This window comes from Saccostrea cucullata, unplaced genomic scaffold, assembly GCF_032062105.1.
Source record: "Saccostrea cucullata isolate Sc308-1 unplaced genomic scaffold, CSIRO_AGI_Scuc_v1 ctg10904, whole genome shotgun sequence".
Classification (NCBI taxonomy): Eukaryota; Metazoa; Mollusca; class Bivalvia; order Ostreida; family Ostreidae; genus Saccostrea; species Saccostrea cuccullata.
Window position 1 is genome coordinate 1 of NW_026923140.1, and position 14799 is coordinate 14799.

At 33.7% G+C, this 14799-nt stretch overlaps 2 long non-coding RNA genes across 4 annotated transcripts; one reads left to right on the top strand and one right to left on the bottom strand.

The window, feature by feature from the left end:
* Positions 1–1147: 1147 nt before the first annotated feature.
* LOC134263270 (uncharacterized) lies at positions 1148–8290 on the top strand. 3 transcript variants are annotated; one of them, XR_009991224.1, is made up of 4 exons: positions 1148–2720; positions 3014–3935; positions 5453–6374; positions 7892–8290. It is a non-coding gene; the product is annotated as an uncharacterized LOC134263270 (long non-coding RNA). The 3 variants fall into 3 exon arrangements; XR_009991223.1 differs by having other exon boundaries at positions 1148–1496; XR_009991222.1 differs by having other exon boundaries at positions 1148–3935.
* A 3576-nt stretch (positions 8291–11866) lies between these two features.
* LOC134263269 (uncharacterized) lies at positions 11867–14334 on the bottom strand. Its single transcript, XR_009991221.1, has 3 exons — positions 13771–14334; positions 13407–13485; positions 11867–12133 (listed from the first exon to the last, which is right to left on the bottom strand). It is a non-coding gene; the product is annotated as an uncharacterized LOC134263269 (long non-coding RNA).
* Positions 14335–14799: the final 465 nt, after the last annotated feature.

A 14799-nucleotide genomic window follows, 5' to 3' on the forward strand; every position in this document is an offset into this window, starting at 1 on the left:
CTCCATAACACCTCGGATAAATTTGTAATTAACATTCAATTATAATTGTTACTTAAACAGCATCATATGGCCCGTCAAGCCCATGAAGTGATACACTGTTCATTAACTTTTAAGTAAGTTTCTATAGGGTAAAAGTTTTAGTCCAAAATGATTGATTGCTTAATTTACTAGTGGTACAGTTGTAGTAAGTGTTACTGATTAAAAAAAAAACAGCCTGATAAAAATGTCAAGTGGAGTTTTTTCTTAAAAAAAATAATCAGTCTAAAGAATTTCTTGAATTTAAAATTTGAGAAACATGTAAAAGAAAAAATTCATTTTATCAATTGGTAAGCTTTTAAAATAGAAAAAAAATATTCTGATGACTAATCTATCCTATTCTCGCATCTTTTCTCCAGTACATCTTCCGAGGAAATGAAATTTTATACATAAGTTGCTGAGAGTTCCCGTCTGTATTCAAGTTCTTATCTGTCAGTCAAGATCAAGGTTCCTGAGTAGCATTATTATATATGCATATTAGTTCGCGAAATAGCGCGAAAGTTACGCGTTATATCGCGAAAATTCCGCGTTACAACGCGAAAGTTACGCGTTTATATCGCGAAAGTTTCGCGTAATATTGCGAAAGCTACGCATTTATTCGCGAAAGTTTCGCGTTATAACGCGAAAGTTACGCGTTATTTCGCGAAAGTTTCGCGTCATATCGCGAAAGTTACGCGTTATATCGCGAAAGTTTCGCGTTATAACGCGAAAGTTACGCGTTTATTCGCGAAAGTTTTTCCTTTTTATCGCGAAAGTTAAGCGTTTATTCGCGAAAGTTTCGCGTTATAACGCGAATTTTTTTTTTACCTACCAAAATGAGCTAAATGGGCTTTCATAGTATACTAATGTCGTTTAAAAGCAGCAATGATTAAAAAAAAAATCATATTAGGTTAAAAATTTATTACAGAAAAAACAAGCAAATTCAAGTAATTGTGGTCCCCCGCTTTCGGTGACTTTGTGGGTGAGATGTCATATTTATGACATATTATGTGTAATTAGTCAGCCCCCGGGCTGACTAGTTACGTTAGGATGAAACTGCAAGTGCGCTTGCGTTAATCGGAATTCTGGGAAAAAGATTTGCACAATTTTTTCCAACCAGGGGACGTGCTTCTAGGTATCACACCGGTAATTGACCAATCAAAATGAACTTAGTCAAATGTAGGTCCATATATATAGAATTAATTTTCTTTTCTTTTGAGGCGTTTTTCTATTTTCTTCCATGCCACTTTTACAACTTTGGTACCTGTGCCTAGTAAATTTTATGTACTTTGTGAATAAATAAAGGTTTTGGACAGGAACTATTTTTTTCATGGCATAGGAGGCTACTTCCTGTAGTGCACTCGAGGTGTTTATAAACACAGTGAAAACACGTGGATTTGAGGGTAGCCCTGTTTGCAGATGGAAAAAGTCCGAAAATGCCGTGTGGGTACCCTGTTTTTTGGTGTCAGCTAATGTGGCAGGTAATGTTTAACACCTTCTGCTAAATATTTTTTCATGTAAACAAATACCTGATTTTTAACGATTTTTTATTCTATATAGAATTATATAGTGAAAACAATTACCGGTGTGATACCTTGAAGGTGATTGTGAAAAATCATTTTAATCCTTATTAAAGACATTTTTCATTTTTAAAAGGCATATTTCAACAAAATATGTGATTTTATTAACTTTTTGTTGGAAAACACACAATTTTAAAATTAGAATTAGAATTTACATTATTTTTCACAGATTTCTGTTTAAAAATTAACAATAGGTTATATTTTACACTCAATACTTTAAAATATGACTAAAAAGGTAGCATTATGCATCTAAAATGTGGAAAGAAGTCAGAGAATATTGTTTTTTCATTTTATATGACTTAACATTATTTGCACCAGCTGACCGCAGTCAATTATAGTGTCTACAGACTTTGCGGTAAAGGGTGTTAAAGCTGATTTTTCAAGAATAGACTAATTCTAGGTTTGCGAATGAATTTTTAGCATAAGCGACAACTGCGATAAAATGTAAACAAGTAAAAATGTTTTCACAGAATGATAATTTCTACAGAAACATGATTTATTTTAATTTATTCAGACCTCCAGTGATACATACATTACTGCATTGGAAGAACAGAAATAATGAAATGAGTCAGATCTGTCTAATAAACTTAATACATAAGCTACATTAGTAAAATTCATTAAGAATTTATCAAAGTAAGGAAGGTTATGACCAAAAAATCCTGAAATACTGTCAAGGTCTGCATGATAATACTTATTCTGAGTTCTAACCATGCATCATACATGTAGTGCAGAATGTCACTTAGCAGCATGGCATGCCTTTTGTGGTTCTAAGGACTTTATTTATGCTTTCGCAGCTGACATTCATGTTTTTTCAGTTTGTCGGAGACTGTTTTTTGTTATTTTTTCATTTATATGTAGGTGTTGACTGTCACTTTTGAATTAACTCTCAGTCAGTGATGCTTATATGAGCATGATCTACTAAGTATATCATTGTACTGAAATATTAATAAATTCCAAATTGAACTGATGAAGAAATTTGGCATATTTACATAATTGAAATATCAGAATAACTATAATTCAGCTAATAAGGTGCACATTTCTTCTCAGATCACTTCCTATAAATTTTATCAACAGTTTTGGTACACCCACCCACCTCAAAGAATCATGGAGGATGTCCTGAATCTGGTCTCTGTGATGCATTTTGTCTCATAGAAAAGTGTTCAAACTCATTAAAATGTTTAATATTTATATTTTAAAATCTAAATGTTCATTTTTTTATGTAAATTTGTTGAAACAAAAAGATATAATCTGGCATAAATCATGGAAATTCATTAAACACCTTTGGAATTCCTGAATAAATCCATGAAAAGAGAATAATTATGCATGTTAAATTGAAATTTCATGGCTAATTTGTGTCTTAAGAGAAAGCCAGTTGCATAAATCACAACAATAAATTACATCTGAATTGTTGTCTCCAGGTTCTTATCATCAAAGCCAGTTTAATGGAGTGTGGGAGCTGTGAAGAACCTCCCTAGATGCTGATATCATTTTGACTGCCCTGAGTTACAACACAGCATTTAGATAAACTTCTGCACAGCAGCTTGTAGACACATACCTGGGCTTTATTTGGAACATAAATTGACCAGATACAGTGTTCATTATCAACCCAGTATTTAACAATTTCTGTATTTTTGTTCATTCTTTGAAGGGGAAAATGCAACTTTGTTATGTAATAATTACATAATGGTCTTAGACTTGTAAACTCTTTTCTGTTTGTGGTGAAGAACAAAGCATATACTCTCCACGGATAAAAAATTGGTTGCCAAGCTTATTCTTTTAATGGTGAAATTCTGCTTCAAAAGATGCACAAAAAACTGCTTCCAGAGTGCTGTGTGTGTTGTTCTTGACTGCTCTGGAGTAAGGGAGATAAATGCTTCATATCTTCAGAAATAAGGGGATTTAGATCACCAGACTTAGGGATGTTGGGGACAATTATTTCATGAATCTCAGGTGCAAAAATGGAAAAAATCGAACACCTTCAAAGGTCCTTCAAGGTATCACACCGGTAATTGACCAATCAAAATGAACTTAGTCAAATGTAGGTCCATATATATAGAATTAATTTTCTTTTCTTTTGAGGCGTTTTTCTATTTTCTTCCATGCCACTTTTACAACTTTGGTACCTGTGCCTAGTAAATTTTATGTACTTTGTGAATAAATAAAGGTTTTGGACAGGAACTATTTTTTTCATGGCATAGGAGGCTACTTCCTGTAGTGCACTCGAGGTGTTTATAAACACAGTGAAAACACGTGGATTTGAGGGTAGCCCTGTTTGCAGATGGAAAAAGTCCGAAAATGCCGTGTGGGTACCCTGTTTTTTGGTGTCAGCTAATGTGGCAGGTAATGTTTAACACCTTCTGCTAAATATTTTTTCATGTAAACAAATACCTGATTTTTAACGATTTTTTATTCTATATAGAATTATATAGTGAAAACAATTACCGGTGTGATACCTTGAAGGTGATTGTGAAAAATCATTTTAATCCTTATTAAAGACATTTTTCATTTTTAAAAGGCATATTTCAACAAAATATGTGATTTTATTAACTTTTTGTTGGAAAACACACAATTTTAAAATTAGAATTAGAATTTACATTATTTTTCACAGATTTCTGTTTAAAAATTAACAATAGGTTATATTTTACACTCAATACTTTAAAATATGACTAAAAAGGTAGCATTATGCATCTAAAATGTGGAAAGAAGTCAGAGAATATTGTTTTTTCATTTTATATGACTTAACATTATTTGCACCAGCTGACCGCAGTCAATTATAGTGTCTACAGACTTTGCGGTAAAGGGTGTTAAAGCTGATTTTTCAAGAATAGACTAATTCTAGGTTTGCGAATGAATTTTTAGCATAAGCGACAACTGCGATAAAATGTAAACAAGTAAAAATGTTTTCACAGAATGATAATTTCTACAGAAACATGATTTATTTTAATTTATTCAGACCTCCAGTGATACATACATTACTGCATTGGAAGAACAGAAATAATGAAATGAGTCAGATCTGTCTAATAAACTTAATACATAAGCTACATTAGTAAAATTCATTAAGAATTTATCAAAGTAAGGAAGGTTATGACCAAAAAATCCTGAAATACTGTCAAGGTCTGCATGATAATACTTATTCTGAGTTCTAACCATGCATCATACATGTAGTGCAGAATGTCACTTAGCAGCATGGCATGCCTTTTGTGGTTCTAAGGACTTTATTTATGCTTTCGCAGCTGACATTCATGTTTTTTCAGTTTGTCGGAGACTGTTTTTTGTTATTTTTTCATTTATATGTAGGTGTTGACTGTCACTTTTGAATTAACTCTCAGTCAGTGATGCTTATATGAGCATGATCTACTAAGTATATCATTGTACTGAAATATTAATAAATTCCAAATTGAACTGATGAAGAAATTTGGCATATTTACATAATTGAAATATCAGAATAACTATAATTCAGCTAATAAGGTGCACATTTCTTCTCAGATCACTTCCTATAAATTTTATCAACAGTTTTGGTACACCCACCCACCTCAAAGAATCATGAAGGATGTCCTGAATCTGGTCTCTGTGATGCATTTTGTCTCATAGAAAAGTGTTCAAACTCATTAAAATGTTTAATATTTATATTTTAAAATCTAAATGTTCATTTTTTTATGTAAATTTGTTGAAACAAAAAGATATAATCTGGCATAAATCATGGAAATTCATTAAACACCTTTGGAATTCCTGAATAAATCCATGAAAAGAGAATAATTATGCATGTTAAATTGAAATTTCATGGCTAATTTGTGTCTTAAGAGAAAGCCAGTTGCATAAATCACAACAATAAATTACATCTGAATTGTTGTCTCCAGGTTCTTATCATCAAAGCCAGTTTAATGGAGTGTGGGAGCTGTGAAGAACCTCCCTAGATGCTGATATCATTTTGACTGCCCTGAGTTACAACACAGCATTTAGATAAACTTCTGCACAGCAGCTTGTAGACACATACCTGGGCTTTATTTGGAACATAAATTGACCAGATACAGTGTTCATTATCAACCCAGTATTTAACAATTTCTGTATTTTTGTTCATTCTTTGAAGGGGAAAATGCAACTTTGTTATGTAATAATTACATAATGGTCTTAGACTTGTAAACTCTTTTCTGTTTGTGGTGAAGAACAAAGCATATACTCTCCACGGATAAAAAATTGGTTGCCAAGCTTATTCTTTTAATGGTGAAATTCTGCTTCAAAAGATGCACAAAAAACTGCTTCCAGAGTGCTGTGTGTGTTGTTCTTGACTGCTCTGGAGTAAGGGAGATAAATGCTTCATATCTTCAGAAATAAGGGGATTTAGATCACCAGACTTAGGGATGTTGGGGACAATTATTTCATGAATCTCAGGTGCAAAAATGGAAAAAATCGAACACCTTCAAAGGTCCTTCAAGGTATCACACCGGTAATTGACCAATCAAAATGAACTTAGTCAAATGTAGGTCCATATATATAGAATTAATTTTCTTTTCTTTTGAGGCGTTTTTCTATTTTCTTCCATGCCACTTTTACAACTTTGGTACCTGTGCCTAGTAAATTTTATGTACTTTGTGAATAAATAAAGGTTTTGGACAGGAACTATTTTTTTCATGGCATAGGAGGCTACTTCCTGTAGTGCACTCGAGGTGTTTATAAACACAGTGAAAACACGTGGATTTGAGGGTAGCCCTGTTTGCAGATGGAAAAAGTCCGAAAATGCCGTGTGGGTACCCTGTTTTTTGGTGTCAGCTAATGTGGCAGGTAATGTTTAACACCTTCTGCTAAATATTTTTTCATGTAAACAAATACCTGATTTTTAACGATTTTTTATTCTATATAGAATTATATAGTGAAAACAATTACCGGTGTGATACCTTGAAGGTGATTGTGAAAAATCATTTTAATCCTTATTAAAGACATTTTTCATTTTTAAAAGGCATATTTCAACAAAATATGTGATTTTATTAACTTTTTGTTGGAAAACACACAATTTTAAAATTAGAATTAGAATTTACATTATTTTTCACAGATTTCTGTTTAAAAATTAACAATAGGTTATATTTTACACTCAATACTTTAAAATATGACTAAAAAGGTAGCATTATGCATCTAAAATGTGGAAAGAAGTCAGAGAATATTGTTTTTTCATTTTATATGACTTAACATTATTTGCACCAGCTGACCGCAGTCAATTATAGTGTCTACAGACTTTGCGGTAAAGGGTGTTAAAGCTGATTTTTCAAGAATAGACTAATTCTAGGTTTGCGAATGAATTTTTAGCATAAGCGACAACTGCGATAAAATGTAAACAAGTAAAAATGTTTTCACAGAATGATAATTTCTACAGAAACATGATTTATTTTAATTTATTCAGACCTCCAGTGATACATACATTACTGCATTGGAAGAACAGAAATAATGAAATGAGTCAGATCTGTCTAATAAACTTAATACATAAGCTACATTAGTAAAATTCATTAAGAATTTATCAAAGTAAGGAAGGTTATGACCAAAAAATCCTGAAATACTGTCAAGGTCTGCATGATAATACTTATTCTGAGTTCTAACCATGCATCATACATGTAGTGCAGAATGTCACTTAGCAGCATGGCATGCCTTTTGTGGTTCTAAGGACTTTATTTATGCTTTCGCAGCTGACATTCATGTTTTTTCAGTTTGTCGGAGACTGTTTTTTGTTATTTTTTCATTTATATGTAGGTGTTGACTGTCACTTTTGAATTAACTCTCAGTCAGTGATGCTTATATGAGCATGATCTACTAAGTATATCATTGTACTGAAATATTAATAAATTCCAAATTGAACTGATGAAGAAATTTGGCATATTTACATAATTGAAATATCAGAATAACTATAATTCAGCTAATAAGGTGCACATTTCTTCTCAGATCACTTCCTATAAATTTTATCAACAGTTTTGGTACACCCACCCACCTCAAAGAATCATGAAGGATGTCCTGAATCTGGTCTCTGTGATGCATTTTGTCTCATAGAAAAGTGTTCAAACTCATTAAAATGTTTAATATTTATATTTTAAAATCTAAATGTTCATTTTTTTATGTAAATTTGTTGAAACAAAAAGATATAATCTGGCATAAATCATGGAAATTCATTAAACACCTTTGGAATTCCTGAATAAATCCATGAAAAGAGAATAATTATGCATGTTAAATTGAAATTTCATGGCTAATTTGTGTCTTAAGAGAAAGCCAGTTGCATAAATCACAACAATAAATTACATCTGAATTGTTGTCTCCAGGTTCTTATCATCAAAGCCAGTTTAATGGAGTGTGGGAGCTGTGAAGAACCTCCCTAGATGCTGATATCATTTTGACTGCCCTGAGTTACAACACAGCATTTAGATAAACTTCTGCACAGCAGCTTGTAGACACATACCTGGGCTTTATTTGGAACATAAATTGACCAGATACAGTGTTCATTATCAACCCAGTATTTAACAATTTCTGTATTTTTGTTCATTCTTTGAAGGGGAAAATGCAACTTTGTTATGTAATAATTACATAATGGTCTTAGACTTGTAAACTCTTTTCTGTTTGTGGTGAAGAACAAAGCATATACTCTCCACGGATAAAAAATTGGTTGCCAAGCTTATTCTTTTAATGGTGAAATTCTGCTTCAAAAGATGCACAAAAAACTGCTTCCAGAGTGCTGTGTGTGTTGTTCTTGACTGCTCTGGAGTAAGGGAGATAAATGCTTCATATCTTCAGAAATAAGGGGATTTAGATCACCAGACTTAGGGATGTTGGGGACAATTATTTCATGAATCTCAGGTGCAAAAATGGAAAAAATCGAACACCTTCAAAGGTCCTTCAAGGTATCACACCGGTAATTGACCAATCAAAATGAACTTAGTCAAATGATCACTTCCTATAAATTTTATCAACAGAGGTCCATATATATAGAATTAATTTTCTTTTCTTTTGAGGCGTTTTTCTATTTTCTTCCATGCCACTTTTACAACTTTGGTACCTGTGCCTAGTAAATTTTATGTACTTTGTGAATAAATAAAGGTTTTGGACAGGAACTATTTTTTTCATGGCATAGGAGGCTACTTCCTGTAGTGCACTCGAGGTGTTTATAAACACAGTGAAAACACGTGGATTTGAGGGTAGCCCTGTTTGCAGATGGAAAAAGTCCGAAAATGCCGTGTGGGTACCCTGTTTTTTGGTGTCAGCTAATGTGGCAGGTAATGTTTAACACCTTCTGCTAAATATTTTTTCATGTAAACAAATACCTGATTTTTAACGATTTTTTATTCTATATAGAATTATATAGTGAAAACAATTACCGGTGTGATACCTTCTACACGCACACACGACCTCGATCTATTTATAGACTGCATTGTTCTTCGTCGTTCTCGACGAAAATTTATGACATAGACTATTCAGCTTCTAGATGGGATATTTGTCAGTTTATAAATGAAACTATGAAAATATTTCTTTGCTTCTAATAGATGATTACATTTATTCCCTCAATCGCAATTGCAAGCCGAAGATTTAAATTGTGTATTCCTCTAGATGCCTGATGCGAGACTCCCTCGATACCTGGCTTGCATAAGACATGTACGGGTCGGAATTCACACAACAATCCACTTGCCACAAAGGTCCTAAAATAGTATAAAAAAAAAAAAAAAAGATCAATTTCTCTTCACTCTAATGATGGAAGTTATGAAAACATCAGCTAGAAGACCACTGTAAGACAGAAAATTCTTATAATTTACATGATGATAGACGTGTAAGTGCCGCTTGTGCACGTGAACCGCGCCCACATGTGAGACCACAGTGGAAATGCGATAGCTGAGAGAACTGTGCTGATTTATAGACTGGGTCAACACCCCCCCCCCCAATGAAAGGAGAGAGGGGGAATGGATTCCAGTTTTTTAATCTATAGTTTTGCTATGATGGTAGACATCATCAAAGACATTTTGTGTACATGTATACGTACTGCATGTATAAACATATTTTGAATTTAAAATTGTTTTCTGTGGCGTTCATTACTTTTCTGGAAGGAATTCTTTTCTTTCCTAATAACACTAAAATGGATGCTCAAACTTAGAAATTAAATTAAATATAGATGCAGTATAGCCCCCCCCCCCCCTCATGCATTGCCTCGAAATGCACACAAATGAAAACTGTTATTTAATAATATTTAAAAACGATCTAACACAAAGTCTACCATCCTTTTATTCATCATAATCTGCATATCATTTTTATAGAATTTAACGTGATCTTAGTTGCCATGGTGGCATTTGTTCATTTACCAGTATAAGATGAACTTTCTCTGATGTCTGCGCCGAAGAGAATTTATTGGAGATCATTGTAATGGTCACGATGCAGAATTAAAAAAAAATTATTCTATGCTTTATTATTTATTATGTATGTGGCATTATGTTACAAATAAGAAAACGATTACACTAATTTAACTTTTCTAACAATGGCATTTATTACATTTAAGGAACACAACATGATGGATAGATCAAATCATATACCACTACAAAACAAGAAAGAAACTTTCTGTATTCCAGTGGCTGACTCTCAGCTTTTTTAAAAAAGCTAACCTTGTATGAACACCCTATCATATGTCATTTATTTAGAAACCATCACTAAACTCCAAGGACAAGGTGATAGGGTTGAAGTTCTTGGTATCCAATGAAAAGTCTTCTCACAAGGATTACATATGTGAAGTATGAAAACCCTAGCCCTTACCATTCAAATGTTATGGTCAAGGTTAAAGTTTTTTTCATATGTACGAAAAATCTCCAAGGTCAAGATGAAAAGGTCAGGTTGTTGATATCAAATAAAAAGTCTTTCCACAAAAATGATTTTTTGTATAACTATATAGTATGGGTATGGTTTTACATGTATCATTGTTGTCGTGTTTTTGCTTTGAAGAACCCGTGATTTTATTTTTTGATACACCAGAACTTCAGATTATCCGACTCGGAGGACATGCTTTCTTGTCTAGCGAAATATATTTCATTTATCGTCTTTTAGCAAATCACAAACAAACTATCGAGAAAATATTTATTTGATTAAAATGATTATTTCTTTTTATGTATCTTGGGAACCCCTTGTAAAATGATTAAGTTTCAAGTGAAGACCAACGAACTTTTCTTCAATTTCTGGCATATAAAACGGATTCGGTAGGGAAAGTCAGTGGTTTTCTCACTATAGCTTGTCAGAGGGGAAGCCTGGTCATGTCCTTCCGTAGGGGGGAGGTGTCAGTCAACATAAATTATATAACAATTATAACAGTATAACAAGTTTTCGGACGGGAGGGGGCTTCTCACTATTTGGGAATCTCACTTTATGGCTCCGGCCAATTAAAGCCGAATTGGCCCTCTGTGTATGAGATAAATTAATAGTAAAAAAAAAAGAAAAAAAGAAATTGATGAGTTATTTGATAATTGTAAGTTTCACGGCGCATCTTCCAATTATCATATGGAAAAATATTATATTTATTAGATATATTAAAATATTAAGTATTTTGCAACAGATCTCTGTACACTGTTTCCCAGCATACCTTTTTCAAATGAGTATAAACTATGTGTATACAATGAATACAATTTAGCAGTTCAAATAGCCGCCCCCCCCAAAAAAAAGTACTATGAGCACTGAGCTCCCTGAGTGATATCCCCCGCCTTTCATTTTTAAATTATAATGGCGATGTCCATGTTTTGCTCGTGTCAGATCAAAGAGTAAGATAGAAGGTGGACAGTGACATTGTTTAATAATCTTTGAAGGTATCATTTAATTTCATTCAATAGTAACTACAGGACGAGTTGCAGATAAGAAATGGATACCCTTCAATGCAATAGAAAGAATGGCAGTGTCCATGTTTTGGTATGGTAAACCCGAAATATGTGTCTGATTCAAAAGTAAAATTGAAGGTGCACAAAGACATTATGCATCGCCATATAACGGACGGACGGACATCTCGATCACTATATACCCTCCCACTTTTCAAGTTAAAGTATAATAAAAACGCGAATTAAAATAGCAGAGCTCATTATCCAACTGAACGGATTTATTCAATAATTTTTTTGAACTTTTCTAAGAAAATGTTAAAACATAAAATTGTCAGTAAAAACGGCACTGGAAAATCGTTAAATATCAGTTGTCGGCGCATGCTCGCATTTTTCTATAGGACAACCCCTTGTATTCTTCTTGAAAATATTTCGATTTGCTTCTTATTTCGTGTTGAATAATATTCAATCATTCCATCACTCGTTTTCGACGTCGTGTTCCCCAATTTGACCAATTACTCAAAGAATGAACATCTTCATCAGGATAGGGTTCAGGGTAAGGGTCAAAATCGTCTTCAGCATCTTTCCTGTCAACGTAATTGTTACCGCCATAACAATAAAATTTAAAATCATCGTCTTTTACAGGTTAATTATCATAGCTGTTGTCTGATTCAGAAGAAATATTCGCCATTTTCTTCTCCTTCTTTCTCTTTCTGTATTTCGTCTTTTTTATACCTAGAATGATAAAAAGATAACAGAAAAAAAGATGATACTAAAAAGGGTTTGGTAAGTAATCTGAAAGCTTTTATCAAGTTTTAACATTTCAAGAGGTAAGAAGTCTTATGACGTATTATAAATGGTATGTTTCAATAGTTTACAAGTTAATTCAGAGAACTCATGTCCCCCGCTAAAGGAAAAAAAGAAGAGTGACCCGGAGGCGGGGATCTAGTGGAGTGGAGTACTTTATAAAGGACGGGAGGGACCAAAGAGAGTCATGGTATGAAGAATCTTGGCGGATAAGACGAGGAAAATGCTCGTGCCAGTTTTTTTTTCTTTTTTGCAAGTACGTTTATTGGAAATATCTCAATTTTTCGAATTTACTAACAACAAATGATATGTAGATTCTAAACAAGCTAAAACTTATTTTTTTATTTTTTGCTACATAATGTCAAACATGGTTTTGGAATTCTATTCTGTAATCTGAGTGTAACATCTTTCCATCGCCTTTCATTATTCGTTCTCAGTAAAATGGTACGATGGCCCACTCTATTTTAAAAACGTAGTTATAGCATCCAATTTATGTCAGTTTTTGGTGAAAATTGAGCGTGATGCTATTTTGTTATGTTAATCAGAACCGAAGTCGCTGTTACAGTATTCAGGTATTGTCAATTTTGTATGCAGAAATGGCAATAAGCATCACATAAATTTGAGAAAAAGTGTCTGCAAAAAATGAATTTATCGATTTTTTGGGGGGGCTATCGATATGTAGGCAAATTGTACGGCTTATTCCCCCTGTTATAATTGTTTTAAAAAAACTCCTTAAATTGTCGCCCGGAATTAAAGCCCCCCCCCCCCCCCACAAACACACACAAACACACAGGAAAAAAGTATGAATTGACGACCTTCACCTTTGACGATTTGAGCTAAAATAAATAGTGGTCTTCCTTATGCTTCCTTAGGGCATACGAAGTTCTGGTATAAAATGTCATACTGACATAGCAAAAGCTCAAAGGCCTCTCAAAATATTGTGCTGAAACGAAAGTGTTACAACAGAAAGAATTTTCTTTAATTAATTATAACCTTGACGTTTAAACATTAATTTTGACCTCAAATTCAATTGAGATTTTCCTTAGTTATTGTGTAAAATTTCAAAGCAAAAGCTATAAGTCTTCTTTAGATAATGCGTAACATGCAGACAGAACTATACAGACATCTAGGTGAACGGGCAGACAGACTGAAATTAATAACACCCCCCCCCCTCATTTTCAACAGGGGACAATAACTGTACCTTTCATAAATCTTGGCCGGTCCAAATGACGGAGTCCGGAGATCATTTCCGTTTTTCGGTCTGATGAAATGCCTCCCACCTCAGGGGCGTAGTATCCGGGGGGCCAGGGGGGGCCTGGCCCCCCCCCCACTTTTTTTCCCAACCTTACATACACTATAGGAAATGTTAATTCAAAACCTGTTTGCCCCCCCCCCCCCCCCCCCCCCCCCCCCCCCCCCCCCCCCCCCCACGAAAATAGGATTTTCGACTTTGGGCAACTTTTACCTTTTTTTTTTTTTTGCTTGTCAACTTTTTCAGGTAAGTAAAAAAATTTTTTTCTCTGCCTGGCCCCCCCACTTTCAAAAACGATGCTACGCCACTGCACCAATAGTCGATCATTAACACTGTCATAGCATAAGCTATTGAGTTTCCTTCCGTAGATGTTTGTATTTTCTGGTACGGTCACTTTCAACAATTTACCATTTTCGTCTCGTATTACTACAGAATTATTCCTGCAAACCAGGATGTAAAAATTGTTTGAAAGTGCGTCTGTGCAAACGGTATGGAATATCTCAGATCCCTTACCACAGGATTTTTTTGAAAAAGAAAACCGATAATTTCCCTTAAAGTCCGTCACAACTACTTTATTTTTTACTCGATCGGACACTATTATGTCCCCATTTTGATTTTCTGTAACGTACACTGGATGAGAGTATAAGTTTCCGCCTTTGTCATTTTGTTGAATGGTAAATACTTCATTTCCAAGTGAGTTATATATTGTTATTCTCCCTACACGGTTGTTGAGTGTTGTACCAACAAGTAATTCGTTAGTGGCTAATGATGAAAAGAGACACTCTGTTTTCCATTCTGGTGGATTTTTCAAAGATAACACTTTAGTAGTTAGATCTTTTGAGATCTTGACGATATTCTCTTTTTCGTCAATATATAAAAGATCCTGCTTGCTATTTACTGTGTGTGTACCGTATCCATTTCTTTTGATATCCATTATTTCGAGTTCTTTTTTCTCATCTACTAGATTTAACAAAGTCTGGCTGTCACGATATTCTCTTTTTCGTCAATATATAAAAGATCCTGCTTGCTATTTACTGTGTGTGTACCGTATCCGTTTCTTTTGATATCCATTATTTCGAGTTCTTTTTTCTCATCTACTAGATTTAACAAAGTCTGGCTGTCACTAAACCATACTGAGTATGTATTTATATAAGACATATGACAACCCACTATTGATTGTGCAATATTAATTTCCATAAAAGGACTTAAATTGCATCTGGAAGCAACTTCCAAGGAATGTTCAATCAGTGGCTTTCGTTTTTCGGTTTTTGCGTATAGATGTCCATTCAAACGATAGAGGAAATTCATCACACTATCATAGAAACTGAAAATTTTGAGAAAT